Here is a 15,697-nt window from a genome sequence, read left to right as displayed (position 1 = left end):
AACCACATGAAAAGATGTTCAACGTCACTAATTCTAAGAGAAATGCAAGTCAAAACTACAATGAGGAACTAATGAGAACCTGCAGTAAAGCACAGGGAACTCTACACTTCTACTGTGTACAGTAGAAACTAACACAACATTGTAAAACAACTATACCCCAATTGAGAAAGAAAGCTACAATGGGGTGTCCTCTCACACCAGTCAGAATTGCCATCATCAAAAAGTCTACAAACAACAAATGCTGGAAAGGTTGTGGAGAAAAGGGCACCCTCCTACACTGTTGGTGGGAATGTAAAGTGGTACAACCATTATGGAGAACAGTATGGAGGTTCTTTAAAAAACTAAATATAGAACTACCATATGATCCAGAAATCCCACCCCTGGGCATATATCTGGAGAAAACCATAATTTGAAATGTTACATGCACCCCAATATTCATTGTAGCACTATTTACAATAGCCAAGACATGGAAGCAATCTAAATGTCCATCGACAGAGGAGTGCATAAGAAGATAGGGTATGTGTATATATATATATATATATATATATATATATATATATATATACACAATGGAATATTACTCAGCCATGAAAAAGAATAAAATAATGTCTTTTGCAGCAACATGGATGGACTTCGAGATTGTCATACTGAGTGAAGTAAGTCAGAGAGAGAAAGACAAATATCATATGATAGTGCTTATATGTGGATCTAAAAAATGGTACAAAGGAACTCATTTACAAAACAGAAATAGAGTCACAGATGTAGAAAACAAACATATGGTTACCAGGGGGAAATGGGGGAGGGGACAAATTGGGAATTGGGATCGACACATACATAGTACTATATATAAAATAGATAACTAATAAGGGCCTACTATATAGCACAGAGAACTCTACTCAGTACTCTGTTATGACCTATATGGGAAAAGAATCTAAAAAAGAGCAGATATATGTGTAACTGATTCACTTTGCTGTACAGCAGAAAGTAACACAACATTTTACGTCAACTATACGCCAATAAAAAATTTAAAAAAAACAAACAAATTGACAAAAAAAGTTTCTTGTTGGAGAACATTCCAAGGACAGGTGGTGCCTAGGTCCTGAAGTGGTATGAAGATGATCTGTTCAATGTATAGAAAGAAACCTAGAGGCAAAGGGCAATGAGGATTTAAAAAAATTAGAGTTATGTCTTATTTTTTCCCTGAATTCTGTTAAAAGATGGACAAATAAATTATTTCCCCAAGTTCAATGGTTGTTTTGGGGGCTCACCATATATAAAGGTTCATGATGACAACCTTCTTCCTCTGAGCTATTATACATGAATTTTTAAAAAATAATTAAAATCGACAGCATTTGTCCCAGTTCAAAAATAAAATCCTTCAGTTCCAACAATAACAAGAATAAATTAATCAATAGAAGCATATCCAGAGAAGACACTGATGACCAAATTAGACAAGAGCCTTATATATCAGTTATAAATATACTATTTCCTTTGTACAAGATAGAGGAAATTATGAGCATAAGTCAGGTGCTCCTGAGACACATCCTAGAATCTAGGGCATCTTGACTCCCCTGACTGGTTTCTGGGGGAATGTGGGGTAAGAGGTGCCCTTGGCTTCTGGGTCATCATGCCAACAGGGCATCATGGTATTCCACTGAGACTCCTGGAGACTTCCATGCCCTCAAACAGTGTGAAGTTGTTGCTAGCATCCTGTGGCAGATGGGGAACAGGGAGAGGGGGGATGAGGGTTAGGGTCATTCCGTCCCAGGAAGCTCCCTGCCCATAGATGAAAACCCCAGTGGCAGCCCCCAGAGCCCTTGGTGAGCCTGGGTCTGCTTCTTCGGTCTGCTCTCTGGAGGAGAGCCACTGAAGGTCTTGGCATCCTTGGGGGATCTGGAGCTCTTGGGAATCTTCCTCAGGGCACAATGGCTCCCTTCAGCACCAAGAGTTAGTCCCATGGGGAAGGGCCACTGAGCCCAGGTTGGAGTGCTACAACCACATCCTGGTATGCCAGTGACTACACCTTCCTAAGTGGCCTATCAACGTGTCCTTGGTACACACCCAAGGGACCTGGCAGAGCCCCAGCAATCACCTGGGATTTCCCAAACAAGCCCAAAGTCTCGACCTCCTCGAAGGATTTTTCACCTTCAGGACTAGTGAATGGAGCCCTATAGTTGGCCACACATTCAAGTGAAGTTCTCACAAAGCTCATAATCTCCCCCTGAAAAGCAATATTGGACCAGTGATACAATTCTCATATATTTTTTGCCTTATATTCTTTATTGTTAGGAAAGTGAAAATCAAGTGACATGTTTGTGTGTGTGCATGTGTGTGTGTGTGAATGACAGTAAAAGTTGTTTAAGAGGAAGACTTGTGAAAGTGGGATCGACACAGAGGAGAAGTGTTTTGTTTTTGACAAATATCTCCTACGACATGTGCAGAAAGCAATGAAGGAGACACAGAGATAATAACATATATCTATGTTATGATGGTCAAAGAAACTGAAGGAAGAAGCACCTGCTGCAACTTTGCCAGGAGGGACAGGACGCCCAGTAATGCTCAATCAAAGGACGATGATGCCTGTAAAAATTAATAAACAGGGGAATTCCCTAATGGTCCAGTGGTAAAGAATCCCCCTTGCAATGAAGGGGACACAGGTTTGATCCCTGCTTGAGGAACTGGGATCCCAGACACTGCGTGGCAACTAAGCCTGCATGCCACAACTACTGAGCTCGTGCACCTCAACGAGAGCCAGCATGCCGCAAACTACAGAGCCCACATTCCCTGGAGCCCAACTAGAGAGAGAAAACCCGCACCCCACAACTAGAGAGAAACCTGCGCACCACAACGAAGAGCCCGTACACCACGTCGAAAGATCCCGCGTGCCCCAAGCAAAGATCCCACGTGCCACAACTAAGGCCCAACGTAGCCAAAAATAAACAAATCTTAAAAAAAATTAATAAACAGAAACCTCAACTAAAATAGAGCCAGGAGGCCAGAAGGGGAAGCTCTCACACTCTACAACCATAGTGGAACCCCAAAGGAAGAAGACTTCCTCCTCTTGTCTGGCAAGAGCTCAGCCAACGAACGATTGTCACAATTCAGTAAATGAGAAGCCACTAGACTCTTAATTCTCAATTCCTCTAAGGAACTCTTTGTTTACTAAAACCCTCCCAACTTCCTTTCCCCCTCTCTCCTTATGTGAAAGACTTGCATGTGACTTGCCATGGTTGCAGACGCCAAATTGCAGTTCTTTGATGATCATGAGTAAACCCATTTTTGCTGGAGAAATAACTTGCCGTCTATTTTAGGTCAACAATTTTGGCCCACACAGGGACCCAGAGAAGACCCCCGACAACTGGAAGGTGGGCAAGCAAACAAGTGTGATACCAACACTAACCTCATTGATGCTTGCTGGGACCCTGGGGTTTGAGGGTAAGTCTTTCTCCTGGATCTGAGCTTCTGCCCTCTTTACTTTGAGGATCTCCAGGTTTTATTCAGGATCTATATTAAGGCTTTGTCCTCTCTGATTAAAGCCTTGTTTATTTGGCACATTGACCCGGCTCTTTTGCAATCAGGCTGCTCCAACTGGAATTCCCTTGCCTTCAGCCTGATTCCCATTGGAACAGGGGCTCTTCTGTTGGATCTGTGCTGTTAAGCAGTTGGCCTGAGTCTTTCAGAGCTAGGCCGTGCCCTTGGAACTGGCTGGTGTTAGGCCTACAGGCTGTTTGAGCTGTTAGGGTTTTTTGTAATTTATCCTTCTATTCTAGAGAAAGACCTCTGGGAAATAGGATCCCAGTTATCTAAACATTTTGAAGGAGCATTCCCCCCCACCCCTCAACCACAGGGGCCCTGGCTGATTTTATGTTTAAAATCTGTGGTCCTTCCTCATGTGCATTTCTAGGTGGACCTGAGGCAGGAGATAGATGGGCCCCAGGCCACACATTTACAACTAGCCTCCTGTACATATTTCTTGAGGCAGGGTAGAGATGGGCTCCAGATTAGACATTTACAGCCAGCCTCCTGTTTATACTTCAAGATAGAAATAACAACAGGAATAGGCTAAGCACTGCCTGGGCAAAAGATCAAGAGGTCACATATTTCTCATCCTTGGGGTCAGGGAGATCTTGACTGCACATGCGCAGATAGGATCCTCGGGGGTCAAAAAGGGAGGGGACACAAGACTATACTAAGTTTTACTAACTTCCCAAAGGTCCTTGTGCTAAAATCCATCTTGGCTAAAGTATGCGTGTGCACATAGGGGTGCACATAGGGGTGGGCCCTGAGTCAAAGGACAAAGCAAGATGATTGGCCAGAGAAAAACAAAGACCTGGAAGACTGCCCCCTTACAAATGATTTAAACTTCCCAGAGGCGTGACTTTTCTCTGAACTCAACCTGGCCTGTGTTGGCATGTACTCTGCTTTTCTAATATATGCCTACTTTCCTCTCTACCTTCTGTCTCCTTGTCAAAATTTTTTTCAAGGCAGACAAGAAATGGGGCTCAGAAGTTATCCGCTGGCCCTCCTGATCTAGTGCTTAAGATCTGGCACTCTCACTGCTGCAATCAGGGTTCAATCATGGTCTTGCTTCCAGCTGCTGCTCACTGCACTCTGAAATTAGACTAACCTAACCAAAGGCAATTACGGGAAACCTTTGAAATCCCCAAACTTACCTTTCTTAAAACCCCACTGAACAACCTTACCTATAAAACTTCTAAAACTGAACAAAACACTTATTTTTATTGGTATTTTGAGGCTTCCAAATGTTAGCAGGAGCCTAAAATTGCCTCTCTGCAAAATAAGATTTTAAGGTTAATTGAGGCAAACAAATGATTAAAGAAGGAAAAAATAGCTTCTGAAGCCTCACGTTCTTCTTCTGCAGCCTCTTTGTCTCAGGCTCTGCCTTTAGCGCCATCTTGTTTCCCTCCTCTGGGACCTTGTGCTCAGGCCCTGCCTTCAGGGCCATCTTTTTCCTTCCCCTTTATACTGCCTATTCCTCCTCTGTACCCTCAGTTCCTCCACACTAACTCCCTCGCTGAACTTCCCTTTCCCCCTGAAAATCTCCTCACCCCATTTTCCTCTGAATCTATCAGAACCTGTCCCTTTAGAATTGAGCTTTCTGAGGATCCAGAGGTTAAACCCTTAACTTTAAATATTCCTTGGGCTAAAACTGAACTGCGAGCCATAGTTAAAGAGTGTCCCAAAGTAACCAAAGATCCTCACAGATTTGCTGAGGAATTTCATATAACAATCTTACCAATCTTGTGCTCTGACTTACATCAGCTAGGTCATATGCTTGTTGGTGAAGGCCAGGCCCAGCATTGGATGAAAATTGCTGACTGGGAAAGTCCTGAAAGGTCTCTAGAATTAAAAGCAGGAGAGCAACCTGCTAACTTATATGCTCAGGCCAAGGCAATTTCTAGGTGACTTCATTGGGCAATTCCTAGGGCTTTTCCAAAGCCTATTGATTGGAATAAAATGCAGGCTTACACACACAAATCTGATGAATCTGTTCATAGCTATTACAATCAACTTCAGATTATTTTAAAGAAAATTCTGGTCTTCCTTCTGATGTTGATCCCACCCAGGTAGATTTAACTCTGTTTATTAATGGTCTGAACCAGGGTCTTTCCTTTCTAGTAAAAAAGAACAGGATGGAATAGGAAATGATGTCCACTCCAGATTTAGTTAATCTTACAAACCAGCTCTCTCACACTCTAGATGAGTCACCTAAAAGGAAAACTGCCAAAATTCTTAATCGTAAACTTCAGCAAATAAAGTTCCCTAAATGAAACAAAAACCCTCCTAGTTTCTGCTATTAGAGCAAAGAGCCAGGGCACTGGAAAAGAGATTGTTACACATACAAGCCCTTCAGTCACCATCAGCCCTCTAACCAGGCTTTCCAACTTCCTCCCAATTCCCAGTTGTGGGGCTCCAAGGAACTACAGGGGCTCTTCCCAATCCTCCCTCTTAATCAGCTTGGAGAAACATTCCTTCAGATTTGGGATGGGTCTCTTCTCATCCTAACTGACACTGCAGCCACCCTCTCGGTGCTCAACCCCACTACTATAAAGCAGCCCCTGCCTCGGAGTACTAATACAGTTCAAACAGTGGGCATCTTTAATGAACCTCAAGAGGTTCCTGCCTGTGAACTGATTCCCTTTCGTTTAGGCCCTTTGAGAAACGCACACTCTTTTCTCCTTAGTTCCTCTGCCGCTATCCATTTATATTAGGCTGAGACTTCTTACAGAAGCATCATGCTAAAATTTCTCTCCCCTGAAAGGGGAAAATAATTTTGGAATTTGATAGTAGTTATCAAAGCAGCCAACCAGATGAATTAAATGACTCTGACATCTTTTATCAGCTCTGTCTCTGAGCTGATTCTGGAAACTCTGATCCTTTGTCCCTATTGAATCCACAACCACCTCCCTTATAGGCAAAATCTCCAGCTGATATTGGCAAAATTCACAGTGCATCAATTCAAATAGATCCCTCAAAACCTCTTCCAGAATTAATCAACATGCTATAAGTAAAGAAGCCTTTCATGGCATAAAACCCATAATAGGACATTACAAGTCTCAAAGACTCTATTTCTTGTAAGAGTTCCTGCAATACCCTTATTTTACTAATGAAGAAACCCAAGGGCCGAGGGTGGAGGTTTGTTCAGGACTTCAGAGCAATAAACAACATTGTCATCCCTCCACACCCTGTTGCTCCTAATCCTCATATTTCACTAACATCCATTCCCACTGGATGTAAATTTTTTATTGTCATTTGATTTATGAAGTACATTCTTTAGTATTCCAGTTGATGAAGATGGACTATTGTCTATCGTTTTTGCCTTCACTTGGAAGAAAAACAATTCACCGTGACAGTAATGACTCAGGGTTTTACTGAGCTCTTATTTCTCAAAACTTCTCAAGGCTGATCTGGATAATGTAAAGTTCCCAGAAGTTCTATTTTGTTGCAACATGTGGATGATTTGCTTCTTTGCTCTCCTCAGACCGCTTCACAGGAAGACAGCACCCACTTCCTAAAGCTTTTAGTCTTAAAGGGACACAAGGTTGCCAAGGAAATATTGCCATTTGCCCAAACCCAGGTTTGAGATTTAGGGCATCTGATATCAGAACAAAAGCTATACCTAGTTCCAGATAGCTTTCATGGTGTCCTGAGTTTCCCAAAACCCCAATCTAAGCATTGACTGCAAGGTTTTCTCAGGCTAGTCAGTTATTGCTGAAAGTCTATTCCAAAGTTCTCTATTTTTTAAATTAAATTTAATTAGTTATTTTATACAGCAGGTTCTTAGTAGTCAAATTTCTCTCTTAAAGCCAAACCTCTGTGTGTCTTACTCAACAACAACAACTCTGACCCAGTTTTATGGGAAGAGCCAAACAGCATAAACAAACTTTCAGGCCTTAAATGAGAGCTTGAGAAACCCACCTGCCCTTGGGAATCCCAGTTATCAGATCCTCTTTTCCTTTTTTGTATATGAAAAGGAAGGGAATGCCCTTGGGATACCACTGACCCATAGGGTATTATAGCCAGCAGGTGGACCCTGTGGCACACCTTAGAGCCATTACAGCCACTGCCCTTTTGGTTGAGGCCGCCAAGAAAATCATTGTGGGATTCCCTTTAATCATCCTTGTACCTCATGCAGTAGAAACCCTCCTGAATTCTCATCACACTCAACATTTCTCAGTTAGCCACCTCACCTCCTATGAAGTCCTTTTGTTAACTGCTCCTCATATAACTCTTTTATGTTGTAATAACCTTAGCACTACTACTCTTTTCCCGTCCATCACCAATGAAGTCCCTCACAACTGCTTAACGCTGAAGGATCTCCTCTTTCTCTTTTTTTAGAAATTTATTTTATTTATTTATTTATTTTTGGCTGCATTGGGTCTTCGTTGTTGTGAAAGGGCTTTCTCTAGTTGCGGCGAGCGGGGGCTATTCTTTGATGCGGTGCACGGGCTTATCATTGTGCTGGCTTCTCTTGTGAAGCACGGGCTCTAGGAGCATGGGCTTCAGTAGTTGTGGCACACGGGCTCAGTAGTTGTGGCTCGCTGGCTCTAAAGCACAGGCTCAGTAGTTGTGGCACACAGGCTTAGCTGCTCTGTGGCATGTGGGATCTTCCTGGACCAGGGCTCGAACCCATGTTGCCTGCATTGGCAGGCAGCCTCTTAACTACTGCACCACCAGGGAAGCCCTGAAGAACCTCCTCTTGACTTCACTTGATGATTTGCAGGAAATTCCTTTGGGTAACAGTGGTTTCTCATGGTTCACCCATGGTTCTTATTTAAAAGGTGACAGTGGCAAATATCGTGCTGGGTATTCTACTGCAACTTCCTTTGAGGTGGTTGAGGCAGCATCTTTACTTATGGGTAATTCAGCCTAATAGGCCTACACAGGCTTGAGCTCTTACCCAGGCCTGTACTTTAGCCAAGGGCAAAACTGCCAATACTTATACTGATAGTAGATATGCTTTTGGTGTAGCTCATGCTTTTGGAATGTGGTAGAAGCAACATGGTTGCCTTACTTCCAGCTGAAATAAAATTGAAAATGGCCCCTATGTTTAGGTGTTATTGGATGCAACACTTTTACCTGCCACTTTAGCCATTAAGATTTCAGGACATTCTAAACTTGACTCTCTAGAAGCTAAGGGAAATTTATCTTACTGACATTTCCACAAGGAATGCTGCTATTAAAGGGACCAAAAACAGCCAAACCTCTGTCATGGTCCAAAGGGATAGTTCCCCAAATGATAACTGAGGAAAACTGGACCAGAGAATTTCAACAATTGGCCTGAAAAAAGGAAAAACAAGACTGGAAATTCAATATTTTTTTTTTTTTGATAACAAGAGAATGCTCTGGTTTGGACCAAATAACAACCCACTCTTACTGAAGACTCTAAAATTCCCACCCTGACTGGACCTGTACATCATCTGGTGACCTGAAAATAAAGATTTCCCAGAATTGAAGCAGATGATGTCTGAGTTCTACTTCTCTCACTATTTGGGGAACTTGCATGTGACTTGCCATGGTTGCAGACTCTGAACTGTAATTCTCTGCTGAATAAACCTATTTTTTTTCTGGAGAAATATCTGGCAGTCTATTTGTTTTCAGTCAACACAATTTGGTGACATTTAGTACAATCACTTTTGCACAACCCTCACCGCTATGTAGCCCCAGAACATTTTCATCATCCCCCAAAGAAAACCCTGTACCAATGAAGCAATCACTCCTCATTCATCTGTTCCCCAGCACTGGAAACCATTAATCTACTGTCTCTTGGATTTGCCTATTCTGGATATTTCACATAAATGGAATCATACGTGGTCTTGTGTCTGGCTTCCTTCACTTAGCATAATGTTTACAAGATTCATCCATGTTGTGGCATGTATCAGCATTTTATTCCTTTTTCTTGCTGAATAATATTTCATTGTATGGATATACTACCTTTTGTTTATCCATTCATTGAGTGATGGATACTGCATTATTTCCATCCTTTGGCTATTGTGAATAGTGCTTCTATGAACAGTAGTGAACAGGTTTTTATGTGAACAAATGTTTTCAATTCTCTTGGGTATATACCTAGGAGTTGAATTTCTTGGTCTATGGTAATTCTGTATTTAACACCACCAAACTGTTTCCCACAGCAGCTGCACCATTTAACATTCCCACCATTAATGCCGAAGGGTTCATATATCCTTACCAAGGTTCTCCATATCCTTACCAACATTTGTTATTAAAAATAATAGCCATCCTAATGGGTGTGATATGATATCTCGTTGTGGTTTTGATTTGCATTTCTTGCATTATGACTAATGATGTCAGACATCTTTTCATTTGGTTATTAGCTATTTGTATATCTTCCTTAGGAAAATGTCTATTCAATTACTTTGCCCCTTTTTAATTGGATTATGTTTTTTACTTGGATTGTGTCAAATTATGAGTTAAAAAAATATTTCAGACATGAGGCTTTTAGAAAATATTTGCAAATATCTTCTTCCATTCTGTGAGTTGTCTTTTAATTCTGTTGATAGTGTCTTTTGATACACAAAATTTTAATTTTTCTTTTTAAGTTTTAATTTTGATTGAATTTGTTTGCTTGTGTTTTGTGTCATATCTATGAAAATGTTGCCCTATTCAAGCTCATGCAGAGTTTCACCTATGTTTCCTTCTAAGAATTTTATAGTTTTTAAAATAGTTTTAGCACTTACATTTAGGTTTTGATTCATTTGGAGTTAATTTTTGTATGTGTTGTGAGGTATGGGTCAGATACGTTCTTTTGCATGTGGATATCCAGTAGTCTCAGCACGAGTCATTGAAGAGACTATATTTTCCCCCATTGAATGGTCTTTTTAGTCTTGTCAAAAATCTATTGACCATAGATACGTAGGCTCTCAATTTGATTTCACTGAGCTATACGTTTTTCTATATGCCAATACCACATTGTTTTGATTCCTGTAGCTTTGTAGTAAGTTTTGAACTTGGGAAGTGTTCTTCTTCCAAATGTGTTCTTCTTCTAAATTATTTCCACTATGTGGGATCCCTTGCAATTGCATATGAATTTTAGGATCTGCTTTTCCACTTCTGCAAAAACGCTATTGGAATTTTGATAGTGATTTGCATTGAATTTGTAAATCATTTTGGTAGTATTGTCATTTTAACTATGTCTTCCAATCCATGACTATCAAATATCTTCCCATTTATTTAGGTCTAGGTCTAAGTCTTCTTTAATATATTTCAACATTGCTTTGTAGTTTTCAGTGTGCAAGTCTTGGACCTAATTGGTTAAATTTCTCCTTAAGTATGTTATCATTTTTGATGCTATTATACATGAAATTGCTTTAATTTCCTTTTAAATTTTCTATTATTAGCATATAGAAATAAAACTGATTTTTACATGTTGACCTTATATCCTGAAATACTGCTAAACTCATTTATGAATTCTAATTGAATTTTGGTAGTTGTTCAGCTTTTCTATATATAAAGTCATGTCATTTGCAAATTGAGAAATTCTTCCTTTCTAATTGGGATGCCTTTTATTTCTTTTCCTTGCCTAACTGCTCTGACTACAACTTCCAGTACAGTGTTGAATAGAAGTGGCAAAATCAGGCACCCTTCTCTTGCTCCTAATCTTAGGGGGAAAGCTGTCAGTGTTTCACTATTCAATATGATGTTAGCTGTGGATTTTTCATCACTGTACTTTATCATGTTAAGGAAATTCCCTTCTATTCCTGAATTGTTCAGTAATTTTACATGACTGGATTTTGCATTTTGTGAAATGTTTTTCCTGCATCAAGATGGTTGTGTGTGTGTGTGTGTGTGTGTTTTGCTCTCATTCTACTAATGCAATGTATTATATTGATTGCTTTTTTTATGCTGTACACATCTTCAATTTCTGGGATAAAGCCCACATGGTCATGGTGCTTTATCCCGCTAGATTTATGTTAATTTGGCTAGGAGTTAGGCAGCCATAGGTGCCAGAGACTTCAAATTCCTCTAGTATCCTTGTTTTTGTCTCCACTATTGACAAAACACTAAACACTCCCTAAACACTCCTCCTCAAGGAGAGTCTGTATCTCTCTTTCTGCTGTAATCCAGTGTTGTTGGTATGTTGGCAAGCTGTGGGGTAAGGGTGGGAGTAGGGATGGGGGAGGAGGATTCTATAATCTTCCAATTAAATCTCAGTCTTAGTAGGCCTATGTCTAGGGCAAATGTTTATCGGGTGGTATAGCTTTTTCCCAAGTTCCTTGCCCTATACTCCCTCCTCTAGTTGCAGCATTCCCAATCTTTTTCCTTGAATCCCCCCCAACCCCATCTATTTGACTGTTTTCTCCTCCTTAGTGAGACAGGAAGGTTAAAGGGGGCTAAAGTGGGAGGAGTGTCCTTACCTCAGCTACCATAAGACTCTAGAAACTCTTTTCCCCAGGAGAGTAGGCATTTTTGGTGGAGAAGACTCTGGGTGTATTTTACAATGGTTATTCTTCTTCCACCAGAGCCCTGAGGGAATATTTCTCAGGTTGCCACCATGCAAATCCAACCGGGTTTCTGGATCTAATGACAATGGAAATGTGGGGGACTCTTAAGGCTGTGGCCCCCCAGGAGTTTCTCACTCTCAAGACAGTCCACACAACCTTCAGCAATTTATCAAAATGAGCATTTAAATCTTTCTACCAGTTTATGGCTTCAGTAATTTCTGTTCCAGGTAAGCAGATCTTGGATGTATCTTTCTGGATATGCCTGTCTCTCCAGATTTCAGTGTTGCAATTTGCCCACCAACCTCAGTTCTCAGGAAGATAAAAGAAAAGTCACTGATTTTCAGCCTGCCCCAATTTTTCTTCTTGTAAGGATACAAGCGATCACTTGCAAGCTGTTTACATGTCATAGCTGAAACAGGAATTCCAAACAAGTTTTGGAATGCTAGAAAGTTGAAGATTATGAAATGCAAACAAAATCACAAAAATTCTTTAACTGCTCAAATGTTTAAATGCTGAAGTAATGCAACAGCTTCACAATAAGTACTCCAGTGTCAACAGAAAGAATATCAGGTGTTGTCTGTGCAGAATTATGCAGAAATGTTGAGTATGGGCAAGATAGCCAACACCCTGCATAGAATCCATTGCACTTTGATTCAACTTTGAATAAATTGTTTGCACTTTTGCACATCCACCATAATTTGCATTTGTATTATCTCTATGGAAAGCAGTACACTTCTCATGAACTCAATAAGCGAGCAGCAGCCTTCTAAGCAAGCCTTTTTCACGACAAAAACATACAAGCAAAGGGATTTATTTTTCAGTATTGTGATTACTTGCAACTTGGGCTGTGTTGTAAAAAGACAAGGCATTTTAGATCTTTAATAATCTCTGTAATAGTAAATAGAGCTATTACATTGTTTTATTGTTACAGCATTTTATCCTGGCACTTAAAATTTTTTTGCAATTTTAGGATCAGAAAATACTCCTGATATGTTTGATCAGTCATTTGTGCTGAAAAGATTGATAATGATGATACACAAGGTGGACGGTCATTACAACTTCTGCTGTGATTATTTTATTTTCATCCGAATTTGTTTTAATTAGAAAATGTATTTTATCTGTTTATAGCTGAGATAATCCTATATCTCTTAGGTTTAGCTGTTAATAGATACTGGTTTATAAATGACTTTCTATCACTTTTTCATATTGAATGAACAGTTTCATGCTGTGGAAAAGGTTTCAAAAGGATTTTTTCCCTCATTTAGTACATAACCAATGTTCTGAAAATGAATCATGAATTTACATTTGCATTTGGGATTCAAATACTAGATGATAGCAAACACCACAGAAATTGAAAATATTGAATTTGATAGTCTCATGGCATCATGATTATGTTTGTCACTCACGAGGCTAAAGTTATAACAGTAAATTGGGGTTGAACTGTAGAAGTTGTTACCAACTAACAATAAACTGAACTTTGAGATGTGATGCGGAAAAGCTGGACATCATGTATGGCTGCAAGCGAGAGCTGTATTCGCAAGGAAGAACCTTCCCAAAGAAAGCCACAGCTCATCTCATACAAGGTTTTGGGAAGCTTCGTTCAAGGATTGGTGGATTTTCAGAAGCAGGGGTGTGTATTGATTGACAGACTTTCAATTATGTTAGTGTGATCACTGAAATAAGGCTGTTATTGACTGGCAAACTTTCAGAAGTATGGTCACTAGACTGAGGTATCTGCTGACTGACTTGTCTACAGGCACGGGATAGTAACAAATTGGCTGACTTTCAGAAGCTGCAGTCTCTTTAACTTGCTAACTGTCAGAAGCATGGCCACTGTTGATTTTCAGAGCATGTGTACTGATCCAAAGTAATCTCTAATTAATGGTGATTACTTGCTTACAACTTGAGACTGTGACAAAAAGAAGTCTTTTCCTTTCTTTAATATGGAAAAGAAGACTCTCAATTCTTATTTACCTTCTCCTACACCCACCCCGCCCCCCCAACTTTGGTCTTTCCTCCGCCAAAAATATGAGAGAGACTATAAGGGATTGTTTCGGTCTTTGTGGAGATACAATTTTCAGCTAGCATTGCCACCTAAGTCATTTAAGTGCCAATTACTGAAGCAGAAAAATAGTTTCAACTGCTCGATTTTCATTACTGGGAAAAAGCACAACTTATTACAATAAGGGTGACCTGACAAAATCAATACAGGATGCAGTTCAAAGTCATTCAATACGAGACATATCCAGTATACACAGGATACCTGGCAACCCTACCTTCGAGTCAGCTTAGCCTTCTCATTCACCAACCTCATCTCTTTGCTTGTGAACACCATGTCTGGTTTCTAATCCATTATCTTGTCTCCTGTTCTCCATATATGCTATCCCTGCTTGAGTTTGGACTCTCATTCACCTATCACTTGAATTACCATAGCCCAGATTTCTAGGCATCAGTCTATACAGCTTTAATACATACTAAACACACCCTCTATACATCGTTGCCAGAACAATGTTCCTTACTTAACATTTTTAACTGACTCCATCAATTTCAGGATAAAATCCAAACTTCTTTTCATGGCAAATAGGCCCTTTGTGTTCTGGCCTCTGCCTTCTACTCAGACTTTAACATCTGCCATTCTCCTGCTCATTAGTTCTATACTTGAGTTTCCATAAAGGTGTCATGCTATTACTCACCTCTACCTCTCCTATTTGGAATGCTTATCTCATCCTCTGGAGAGTTCTTATTATTCTTTCAAAACCTGGCTCAGGCATCATTGCCTCTGGAAAGCTTTCTCTGATGTCACCACGTTTCCTTGGTTACATTCAGTCTCTCCTTCATCACGTCCACATCTCTACAACTTTCTTGCACTGCAACATATTGTCACAACCTATCTATCTGCCTGTTAAAACAACCACACTTACATACAGTGACATAATAATTTGCTTTACTCATCTGATAGTCCTCCATCCCCTTTCCTCCATTCATGGCTTCTTGAAGGCCTGTGACTTTTTTCTTAAAATTCCCAGTGTGCAGCATAGTACATGTCCCAAAGCTGGGACTCAAACAACCAACCAACCAAACTACTGAGTTGCTTATAAATTACTCCTTTTGTTTTCTTAAAATTGTTTGACACTAGAGAACACCAAGTAGGAAAAACATACTCTTTATTTCATGAAGTGATTGATGTACCTTCCAATATTTTGGCACATATGCTAGATTCATTAAACTACTTTTGACAGCCCCTTCTGCTGTGAATTTAGAATATATGTTATTAAATATATATGTATAATATATATTAAATATAATTTAATAGCTTTAAACTTGAAAACTGCTTCTTTTTCCATTTAATATACTTAAGATGACAGCTCACAGTATATAGCATGTATAATTTCATAATAAATGACTTCAGAGCAAAAAAAATAATTCTGAGAACAGAATTAAAAATTGTGTAGAAAATTTCCAATTCACAGCAATTACTAGAAGAACAAAGGAAGAGAACAGACTTTTATTTCTACTTTTAAATGAAATCCAGGCACAAAGTTTGACATCAAGTCAGGAAAAGGACAAACCCCAGAAAGTCAGAGGTAGTTTACAATTCATTTGTAACTTTCATTTGGTCCTTTTCTCTAAAAATGTATAATTTCTTTGACCACATCTTTTATATACTATTACAATGTCAGTTATTTTTAAAAAAGTATTAAGTTTACAGTTTA

The sequence above is a fragment of the Mesoplodon mirus genome (genome assembly GCF_964341445.2).
Source record: "Mesoplodon mirus genome assembly, chromosome: 5".
In the NCBI taxonomy this organism is placed as follows: Eukaryota; Metazoa; Chordata; class Mammalia; order Artiodactyla; family Ziphiidae; genus Mesoplodon; species Mesoplodon mirus.
This window is presented reverse-complemented; position numbering follows the sequence as displayed.